Raw genomic sequence first — 12,228 nt, 5'->3', positions numbered from 1 at the left:
ATGGTAATATTCTCCTTAACACTGCATGCACCCTGGCAACAAATTGCTTTTCATGGCAAATATTACTGAAATACTAATAGCGGTGGACCATGGTGTCAGATCTTTCTGTGGGGACAGGAGAAGGAAGTTGACTGCAAAGGTCACCTCCATCACTCTCATTCAACTCCCACTCCTAAACTAGGCTATAGGGGTCCACTGAAATAGTGGAAAATTCTTTGTCTTTTAGCCTGGCTTATGAAAAGAGACCAAAAAAAAATCTAAGAAAGACAAAAGTCTTCTTCTTGTTGCAAAAAGGAAGGGGAAAACTTTCAGAAGGTGTGAAGTTGGGCACCTTATCTATCTAGTAACAAAAGGTAGCCATGGGAGACTACTACTTCTTATCCAAATAGGCAAGATAGAGCACTTCTACTTATCCACAGGATGTGAGATAGAGCAATGTAGGAAAAACACCAAGGGCCAAGCAGAACACAAATAGGACAGACCTGAACCTTCTGCAAAGGATGCTGATGGCTGAGGGCCATTTGTCTCACAGCACAACCCTCAGGGGGAAAAAAAGCACCTGTCATAAGTTCAGGGTGTCCTTAACAGGAACCCAAGTGCTTGAGCGTTCTAACATTAGAAAAAGAAAAATTCGACAGAATCATGTTTGGGATGCAAAGCCCCCAAAGATAGCAAAGCAATAAAAGAGAAGAAAGGGTACCCAAAACTGCAGTTCTGCAGAGGCTGTGGAGACTGATGCTGAAGGAGAAGAGAAAGCAAGGCAAGCAGACAACTAAAAGCTGGAAAGTCAGACTCCAATATGGTCCAAGAGAAGAGACCCAGGTGATAGGTGGTGATTCTGGAGTGAGATCACAGCTACAGAGTCCCCCCGCATTCAGACACAGCCACACATGCCTTAAGGTGGAGGTGGAAATCTGCAGCAAACACAGAAAGTCAGAGTCTCAATGTTTTTCAGCGTTCAGAGTTTAGTCTTCTGCCCAAAGACTGTCCATCTCCAGAACTTTCTCCCCCACAACTCTGATGGCATTCAAAAGGAAACGATTAATAGTTAAAAAGGAAACCGAGTAGATTCAGACAGCACAGAAAAGTGAAGGGAGGAAGAGATGAAAAATATTTTTAAAACGCAAACCTGTGTGATCGGATAGAGCTATCATCGAATGGCTCTCTGGGCCGAGAGGGGTCGCCAGGATTAGAAGACAGTCACTGTGATATCTAAAGCACACAGGACCAAGTGACTCAAATTAACTAGCAGACTAATCTCCTAGTTTAATCTCTTCTAATGAAGGTTAAGTCACCTGGAAAAACAATTTTAAGTAGCTATCATTTGCCTCTAGTCCACTTTAGAATTATAAAGTTTAATCGAAGTATACTATATGTAATATTAATCTGCTGCTGCTGCTAAGTCACTTCAGTCGTGTCCGTGAAAAATAGTGCAAACCCTACTTAATATGAAAATCTGAGGCCGCCTTCTATTTGAACCATACATGACTAAACACTTTGATTTGCATATTTTATGAATTCCCTTCTGATGAGAGGTGAGTCATTTACACAACCCTCTAAATGAAACTTTAGGTGTAACACTTTGCACTTAACAGGTTGATGTCTTCCTACTATTAGGAGAAACTTCAGATTTCTATTTTATGAAGTGAGAGGCCAAATTACTGTTCTTACTTTTTACAAAAATTATGAGTATATATTTCAACTGGAATGTGTTGAAGCTTTAATGTTTTATTTGTTTAGGATAGAAAATATTATTCATCTCTTTTCAATGACCAAGGATTTATCCTTTGGTTCACCGTGATAGAGGAATGAAAGTTTATAATATCTGAGTGTAGGAAATCAACCAGATCAGTATATGCTGTGATGATGTATTGAACCTCATCCACTCAAGCTGACTTAGCCTCCTCAGCAGATAACAGTATGATCTTTACTTCTATCTTTGTGATAAAACTATTGGTAAACCCATTTGGTGCTTATTTGCACCCTCACTTTTAAAAATATTTGTTTATTTATTTCATTGCATTAGGCCTTAGTCTCAGCATGCAGGATCTCCATTGTGTCATGCATTACAGCACACGGCTCAATAGCTGTGGTACATGGCTCGAGAACCTGTGGAATCTTAGTTCCCAAATCAGGGATCAAACCTGCATCCCCTCCTTTGCAAGTGGGTTCTTAAGCACTGGGCTACCAGGAAGGCCCTGTCCCTTCATTATTACTCTACAAAGCCCTGGGTCACTTGATCACACCTTTTTATGATACCCCCATTGTCCTTCCAGACACCACATCTTTCTAGTCCCCCGTCTACTGCTATAGGTCCTTTTTCTAAATCTGTTCTGTGGACTTATCCCACCCTCCCTCCAACTGAGTTCAACCTTCAACTATTTTTCAAGGTTCCTTCCTCAGTTCAATTCAGCAAGGTTTTGGGGGTACCCACTAATGCACGAGGCATAATGATCAATGCTGTACTTGCAAAGATGAATAAGACATGCAAATAACAAGAGAGGCATACAAATAGGCAAGTATAATCTAATCTATACTTAAGTGCTATAATACTAATGTGTACAAGTAACTTGCTGATAGGGCCTCAAAGGATAAAATAGGGAACCCTGTCCTCTTCTCTCTTTACCTGCTCTTCTGGGTGTCTTGATGGAACCTTTTCAATTAGAAGAGAGAGAGAGATTCACACAAGCAGATTCAGACAGGGTAGGGTTATTCAATGATATGCATGTACGGGGAAATAAAGGGCAAATGTCTCTGAATGGAATGAAAGAACAGGATGTGCTCTCGTTTCCTCCACCACATCACTTATGATACATTAAGATTTCTGCTTCCTCACAAGGTACAGTTTGCACACAGGCCATCATTTTTCTTTATCTTGTAACTTTTTCTCACAGGCCATCATTTTTCTTTCTCTATCTTGTAACACTTTTTCAGCATCAGCAACCACTGTCAATTACCACATTTCCTCCATATTTATCAACACTAGCTCCTGAAGGAAAGATTCGTGATTGATCCAGCTGATCTTTTTCTCGCTAGGCTTTCTCAGCCTCAGAATGGATCCCGCTCCCAACCCTTAACACTAAATAGACAAATCCTCTCTTTTGGACCAAAAAATGATGAAAGATATTCAAGAGGGGGAAAAAAAGGTCCCTGCTATGTTTAAACTCCATAGGAAAAATTAAAAGAACTTTGAAGACATGAAGTCCAAGTGTCTGCGCATTTTGTCCAGCATTTTGACCCTCCTAAAACCCAGAGGGAGGTTGTCATGAAAATACTAAACTTTGCCACAAAGAACCTAGTAGATGAAACTGGGCTGACTAAAATGACAAGAAAAGCAAGCAACTACTACATTCCTATGTTAAATGCTCCAAATTAGTATTTGCCCTCAGGCTGAGAGGTGGTCATGATGTGAGCTTTTAGGTCCAAAAGATGTTGCACTTCGCTGTCACCAGGTCTTCAGGGGCTAGTCTATTCAGCTCAGCTCAGACCTGGAGTGAATGAGTGAACTGGTCCTCAGCATAGTTATGACAAAATCAGTAATCTCTTATTGCACAATCATTCAGTAATTCTGACACCAGCGGCATAAGGGATCTGATCTATATCTCTGTCTCGCTGGAAAACATTTCCAAGGGGTAGACAACTTATGATGGCCTCTAAATTAGTTCTCCATGTATTGGGATGAAGAAACACACCACCCATTTTATTTGTTTATGTAAGAAGGACGCACTTTAATAGGGGAACTAGATCGTCTTATATCATATTAAAAGAATGAACCAAAGAGTCTATCAATGATGTAGATGTCATCTTTCTGGGAACCTTTTCATTACTCTCTACCTCAGGACAGAATTAATGCTCCTATGACCTTCTCCTGCATATTCGTATTATTACACATAGCTCACTCTACTTTAGTTACTTGCCTGTCTCTCCTACTGAATTGTAAGCTGTATAAGGACAGAAATTACTTTGCACCACTTGTCCTCTCTGTCTGCTCAGGCTCTACCCTAAAGCTGCCTGCTGAATTAACTATTGTAAACTAAGAAAGGACTCTGTGTTCTCCCAGAGTTGTTACTGGTACAGCAGCACTCTAAGCCAAAATAAAGAGTATGCATGTATTTTATTGACTGCAACTCTGATATTTAAGTAGACATGTGTGTTCAGTTGCTAAGTTGCGTCTGATTCTTTGTGACCCCATTATTGTAGGCTTCCAGGCTCTTCTGTCCATGGGATTTCCCAGGCAAGAATATTGGAGTGGGTTGCCATTTTCTTCTCCAGGGGATCTTTCCGACCCAGGGATTGAACCTGTGTCTCCTGCATTGGCAGATAGATTCTTTAATACTGAGCCACCTGGGAAGCCCAGCCTAAGTGGGAACAATGTCCAAAACCAAGCCAAGTTTCCAAATAGGACTTTCAATCAAGTGTTCTTTGTTTTTGAGACTCTATCCCAACCTCTTGCTTCCTTTGTCCGGTAACTCATGATGATTGCTTAATGCTTTCCAGCTGTTTTTACTTCCAAGATTTTAAGTTTTTCTTTCACTGACCAAGAGGCACTGAACAACTTATAAGGCAATGATATTTTGAATGAAGTTACTTCTTGTATTTCTCTCCCAGTTTTGCCCCATTGCTACAATCTGCCCCAAATAGAATCTAGCCTGTCTCCCATAGTCCATCCAGTGGCTACCAGTGAGTACCATGACCTGATATTCCTGTGCAGAATTCCTCACTTATGCACCAGCTTAGCACGTCCATCTGTGCCAGGGCTTGTTGGCAATGTAGTTTCTACTCTGTTTCCTTCATACATGCTGTGTATCGTTAGACAGTCCATAAGCTCAAATTGTCTGTGAAAATGATGCAGTCTGTAAATCTTTACATGGGAAAACTACTAGAGAAGTTGGCTTAAGGATGACTTGGTTCAAGATCCAATGGCCCAATAGAAAGTGTTTCTTTTGCAAGGTGGATTGTCTAATTATTCTGATAAAATTATGTTCTCTTTGTACATTCTTTTCCTGGAATGTTTAGCCAAGTGCCAAAGCCTGACAAAAAGAGCAGAGGGCTAGAAGTCATCAGTGCAGGGTTCTAGACTCAGCTTGGAACTAGCTCAGTGATCCTGATCAAGCCACCTACTTCTTTCCTTGGTCATTGTTGATTTCACCAGGCAAGAACTTGGGCTAAGGAAAAAAAGAATTATTGAACCTGTGGTAAAGATGCTTTTATATAGTGTCAAGAACTGTGAAGATTCTGAGAGTGTAGCTTACTTAAAATATAACAAGTTAGCCTGTCACGATTTTGTGGGTGCTGTTAAAAAAACAAACAAACATGATATTCCTGGATCAGAGACCAAAGGCTTTATTATTATGACCTAGCAAGCAGCAAGAGCATCAGCACGTTTGCATCAGTTTTCCTTGCTCCCAGGTTGCATAGGTCTGGCACAGATGGACACAGAAGGAAGCCTGTGCACCACTGGTTGCATTTCAGGACAGGGGTTCTGAGTTTAGGGACCCTGGGCATAGTGCAGTATTCTAAAGGACAGTTTCCACCAGAAGATGGTACTTTGCTTCTTGTGAATACCATGTCATCATGGACTACAGTTTTGTATGTTTTTCTTGTATGTCTCTAATAGATCTGAATACAAATTACTGATTTATACATTTTAATTTTATTAAAGTATAGTTAATTTACAATGTTTTGTTAATTTCAGCTGTATAGCAAAGTGATTCATTTATTTGTCTATATATTCTTTTTCATATTATTTTCGTTATAGTTTATCACAGGATATGAATATATTTGCCTCAGCTATACAGTAGGACTTTGTTGTTTATCCATTCTAAATCATTGATATTTTACTTAATGATTTCATCTGTGCTTTATAAATATAATAGATCTAATTCTAGAGCCATGAGACAAGTATTTATGTTAAATGAAGGATATAGATAGGAAATAAGAAAAAGTAAAGGTTGCAATATAGTTCAGGTTGGTATTTAAAGATGGCCCTGTGTGAAAATTGCAATATATAATCCATGTGCTTTTCCATTTCAGTATTTAAATCCTGTCTTCAAATAGTAAGCCAAACAATTCCTTTCATGCCCTCTACTGGATATTGTTGTTCAGTCACTAAGTCATCTGGCTCTTTGTGACCCCATGGACTGCAGCACACCAGCCTCTCCTGTCGTTCACTATCTCCCAGAGTTTGCTCAAACTCATGTTCATTGAGTTGGTGATGCTATCTAACCATCTCATCCTCTGCCTCCTCCCCTTTCTCCTTTTGCCTTCAATCTTTTCCAGCATCAGGGTCTTTTCCAATGAGTCAGCTCTTCGCATGAGGTGGCCAAAGTATTGGAGCTTCAGCTTCAACATCAGTCCCTCCAATGAATATTCAGGGTTGATTTCCATTAGGATAGACTGGTTGGATCTCCTTGCGGTCCAAGGGACTCTCAAGAGTCTTCTCCAGCACCACAATTTGAAAGCATCAATTCTTCAGCGCTCAGCTTTCTATTGGATTTTAGAAGTTAAACACTGATAACACTGGAAGGTAATCTAGGAATATTGAAAATAATTTGCAAATGGAAACAAAAAACTGGTGAATTTTTTAGGGAGAGAGGAAGAAAGTTAATTAACCCTCCCCTGCACAAAACTTATGTGTATGTTTATTGGCATATTTGCATTGCTCTCAGTTTTCTACAAGGTAACTTTCACCTCTGCAGAATTATGAAACAACCTAGTCAAAGGTGCATATATTTCTATAGGCAAATAATCCCCAATGGTTGCAGCCTTTCCTTGAAAAGATATTAGTCTCATATGCTTATTCTAACATCTTCAATATTTCCTTAAATGGATCAAGAAGAAGATAAATGAATAGGATCAATTTAGAAGCACTTTGTCCTTATGAATTGCCGTTGGGTTTGGATTGGAGAATCGATAAGAAAGATTAGAAAAATTAGCTATTTTCTCTTCCAGCAATATTTCAGAGTACCAGCAGAGTATTTTAGAGGTGAATCATAGAAGAAAAGATATTTTCAGTCATTCATTCAGGAAACTGAAACTTGTTTATACCAGCTATATGCCTAACTCCAATGGAAGCTTTGAGTCCACATAAGGTTCCAGGGAACTATCTCCTGGAATTTATAGTTACAGTCACAATTACTCCTGTATCAGAAAATATTTAACCCCAAGTAAGATGAGCTGTAAACACAGCTGCGGAAAATCCGAAAACACAGTGTGCTAAGTCTTGTTCACTTCTTCACCACTTTAGGCAGGATGACCACCTTTTTTTTCATGACTACTAAACTTGTCTGTGAATTTTTCATCATAGTCTTCCTTTACCCACTCCCATAATCCCTAGCCCTAATGCCAGAACATTCGTGGTCATGCTAAAGGTCTATGAGAATACCCTAGCAATATAGTAGGTCTTAAAACTGACATCACAGTGGGCCTGGAGTAAGATTTTCTTTAGTATCAAAATCATAACCTTCTCCTAGTCAAGGGCCTTATTTACAGGGCTTTAATAGTCATGTGTCTTATCTAAGATATTATTTAGACTTGATTTTAAGTTGGCAAAACTTCAAAGCAAATTAAACCTTTACTGACATAAATACAAACTATGAAGGGGCAGGAGTGCCATCAGTGGGAAAGAAATATGACACATATCTACCAGAAGGTGGCAATGTTGCTTCTCCAAACTTTTCAGATCCGAAAGGTTCCTGGCAGGACAGAAACTGCTGCTGCTGTTGTTGCTGCTAAGTCGCTTCAGTCGTGTCCGACTCTGTGCTACGCCATAGACGGCAGCCCACCAGGCTCCCCCGTCCCTGGGATTCTCCAGGCAAGAACACTGGAGTGGGTTGCCATTTCCTTCTCCAGTGCATGAAAGTGAAAAGTGAAAGTGAAGTCACTCAGTCGTATCCAACTCTCGGCGACCCCATGGACTGCAGCCTACCAGGCTCCTCCATCCACGGGATTTTCCAGGCAAGAGTACTGGAGTGGGGTGTCATTGCCTTCTCTGGGGACAGACTAGGTGTGGTTATTTCTAAACTCATTTTACATTGAATTCATAGGAATCCTTTACAGAACAGAAAGTGACTTGGCTAAGCTTCTAAGTTTGTCATCACAGTCCAAATATCTTGTTGATTAGTCACTAGGCTGTGCCTGACTCTGCGATCCCATGGACTATAGCCCACCAGGCTCCTCTGTCCATGGGATTTCCCAGGCAAGAAGACTGGAGTGGGGTGCCATGTCCTTCTCCAGGGGATCTTCACAGCTCAGGAATCAAACCCATGTCTCCTGCATTAGCAGGCAGGTTTTACAACTAAGCCACCAAAGAAGCCTGTATTCAAAATATACACAGAGGCAAAACACAAGAAGAGTATTTTGTAAGTAGCGTATGAGTCCATAGATGTATTGAACTGTTACAATGAGGACGGTTCCTTGCTGAAAGTTTCATGTGGAAGACACAGAGAAGCAAAGGACCTCAACCCTTAAAAAATTTGGAATATACTCTGGAAGAAGAACTTTATTCATAAACTGATCAGAATTTGTTTTAAAATTCTGGCCCCAATCTACCTAGATTCTCCTGGATCTTTTCTCAGAGACACTAAACATACTGCTTCCTATCTAACTGTGGGGTCTTTATCCTTAGCTTTTCATGGCCATTTTCTTCACCACATTTACTTGTTTGGCTTGAAATATCTCAAGCCCTTACACTTTTGGTGCTGGAAGGCAAAGAAAATAAGTCTTGGCATGGCCCCATCCCAGTGGAAATAAAGGGGACTTTTCTCAACACTTCTTCCCAGGCAGCCAAACAGCTCCAGACTCCAAGATCCCGGATTACGCCCAACTTGAGCCTTGCAATCCTCCCAAGGCCAACATGACATTTCCCACAGAAACCTCAGCAGCCTACCCACACTTAACAAAAGTTTGACAGCCAAGAAAAAAAAAGGGGACTTATATTGCTTATATTCCCAACTTTAACTTTTCACAATCTGCATTTCAGGATATTTACTAGCATGTTATGACCAAAAACATGCTAATTAACCAGAAGCTCCTTAGCTGGCTTAAACAGCAATGATAGTAATGAGTAGCCTTTTCTAGGTCCTTCTGTGCATCATGCGAAGGCTCTTATTTGGTTTCCATGAAATGAAAATCTAGTTTACTAGACTCTGACTCAGAAAGCTCAGTAATCTCAGTGAGCATCTCTGGCAAAATGTTGCACAACTCTAGAACTCACATAGACAGGGCAGAAGGAGCAGTTAGCTGTGTGTTAGTTTGCGCACACATGCCAAGTGGCTTCAGTCATGTCCAACTCTTTGCGACCCTATGGACTTTATGGAGCCCGCCAGTCTCCTGTGTTCACGGGATTCTCTAGGCAAGAATACTGGAGTGGGTTGCCATGCCCTCCTCTAGGGGATTTTCCCAACCCAGAGATTGAACCAGAGTCTCTTACCACTATCGGCACCTGGGAAGCCTGTGTGTTAGTTTATTTACAGGCAAAAGAAATAATACAGTCAATGTCTGTACCATCACTGAACATCTGCCGTTCCTCTGCTCTCCACCACCTCTCAAGTTTGAGATTCTTTTGCTGGTTAAAGCTCACTGCTGAGAACACAATGGCTGATGCTACACAGGGGGAAATGCCAGGTCAGCAACTGAACCGCTAAAGCCATATGTGCCTGCTCCATAAATGCCCATTTTTCATCTTTAGTGGGCTTCAAAGTTAAATAGCTAAGACAGACAATGCAAAAAAAAAAAAATATATGACCACAGCAAAACACTGCGCTGACTAAATTAAGTCTTCATACCGATCATGCATTTTTAATGGGAACGTTTATGGAAATTGTCTCCTAACGTTTAGGCAGTATTTTTTTTTTCTTCATTGGTTATTTATGATGCTTTGAGCTGGAAACATGAGCTAAGTGGGAAAGCCAGAGAATGGGATTTACTTAACAACCACAACCCTGTCCTTTCATAAATAAAAAGAAGAAAGCTGATCATCTCTTCAAGTTGCTTTGTGATAAATAAACCTAAGACAAAAAAGCTACCAGGATTCATCACATCTTTTTTTTTCTTCCCAACCTGGAATTCCCTAATACATAGTATCTGACGGGTTTCTTTTCTTTGTTACAGATTGTCTGCCATGGTGCTTAGCTTAATTGTGCCATTTTATTATTTGGAATGTGAAAGAAAACATTTTAATGAAATTGAAGAGCTTAATAATTAAATGCCTTCAGCCAGATGAAAATGGCTGACAGAGGTGGTGGGGGTGGGGTGCTAGAGATTAACATAAAATTAGGTCTTAGAGTAGAAAACAAGGGAGAACTTGAGAACCTCAAGAGTAAAACTGGCCCCCGAGCCTATTCAGTTCTTTAGTGTTGATGTCGGGCCTCTCAAATGCAGTCTTTATTTTGGAATGTGAGTGTGAGATTCCCTAGGAGATTATTAAAGTTCTGCAGTGGATGTAGCCCTGGGATTAGGCTTCTGCAAAGAGATTTGCTCCTGTAAAACTGGGTAACTGAGCCCACGTGCTGAGGCTCAAGGCTGGACCATCACGTATTTGTACAAGTCTCAAATTAAGACACGTTTCCTAAATAGCCATCCAGGCAATTCTGCTGTCTTCAGAGAAGCTGAAAACTGACCTAGGCTCTGTGTCCTAAAAGAATGCATTAATCCCCACTTCACACTGACAATAATCCCTAGAAATATTGTAAACAGACTTCAAATGCCTGGAGTAAATAGGAAATCTGGGACCCACCAGAGGGAACTTGTGAGGCAGCTTATTTGTGTTTTAGAAGGAGATCCTGTGAGCCACTCATGACCATTCCCATGTCTAAAGGAGCCTTTTCATATTCTGTTTTTAAGAAGCCGAGAGACTTTTGCAACCCATGGTAAATAAGACGTAGCAAACAGGACACAATAACTGCTTAGTTAACTGTCACAGATGATGATTCCCCTCCAGCCAGACTGTGACATGCTCCTAAATCTTCACAGGAGGTTGGTGACAAAGGTGAGCTTCACTTAGCCCAGACCTGACAGACTGTGGGTTATGCTCATCCGATCTCTACCCTTTGTTGAGCCCATGCTTAAAATAGTACCTTCCTGCCTGGGTACCTTCTGAGGTGAGACATAGAGCTAGCTGGAAGAGAGCCAGGGAAGAGAGGGTGAAGCAGTCAATGGAAATTAGAGGAGCTATCGTGCCTACTGAAATGGCTCCAAATGGGACAATTAGCTGGCCCAGCAGGCAGACTCATTGTCAAAACTGAGACATGAGGTTCACTGCAAGTCTCCTTGCTGTGTAGACACAGGGTAAAGACTCTGATAACTGTCAAATACATTTTTAGGAGGAATGTATAGTTGGGCACATAGTCTTGATAGTAACCACCCCTAGGTCAATTTATGTGGCACCAGTGAAGTCACAGGTCATTTAGGTTGCTTCCATATCCTGGCTATTGTAAATAGTATTGCTATGAACATTGAGGTGTATGGATCTTTTTGAATTATGTTTTTCTCTGGGTATATGCCCAGAAGTGGGATTGCTGGGTCATGTGGTAGATCTATTTTTAGGTTTTTAAGGAACCTCCAAACTCTTCTCCATAGAGGCCGTATCAGTTTACACTCTCACCAACAGTTCAAGAGGATTTCTTCTTTTCCACGTCCTCTCCAGCATTTATTGTTTGTAGATTTTTTGGTGATGGCCATTCTGACCAGTGTGAGGTAATATCTCATTGTAGTTTGGATTTGCATTTCTCTGCTAATCAGGGATGTTGAGCATCTTTTCATGTGTTTGTCGGCCTTCTGTCAGTCTTCTTTGGAGAAATGTGTTTAGATCTTCAGTCAATTTTTCCATTGGCTCATTTGTTTTTCTGATATTGAACTACTTGTATATTTTGGAGATTAATCCTTAGTCAGTTGCTTCATTTGCAAGTATTTTCTCCCATTCTGTGGGTTGAAAACAGATTTCACAGGAAACTGGTATAGATGATCTTATTTGCAAAGCAAAAATAGAGACACAAATGTAGAGAACAAATGGATGGATACCAAGGTAGAAAGAGGAGATGGGAGCAATTGGGAGACTGGCATTAACACACATACACTATTGATGCCATGTATAAAATAACTAATGAGAACATGCTGTATAGCATAGGGAACTCTGCTTAATGCGCTGTGATGACCTGAATGGGAAGGAAGTCCAAAAGGGAAAGGATATATGTATGTGTTGGCTGATTCATTTTGCTTTACAGTATAAAC

Source organism: Capra hircus, chromosome 10, assembly GCF_001704415.2.
Source record: "Capra hircus breed San Clemente chromosome 10, ASM170441v1, whole genome shotgun sequence".
Classification (NCBI taxonomy): domain Eukaryota; kingdom Metazoa; phylum Chordata; class Mammalia; order Artiodactyla; family Bovidae; genus Capra; species Capra hircus.
This window is presented reverse-complemented; position numbering follows the sequence as displayed.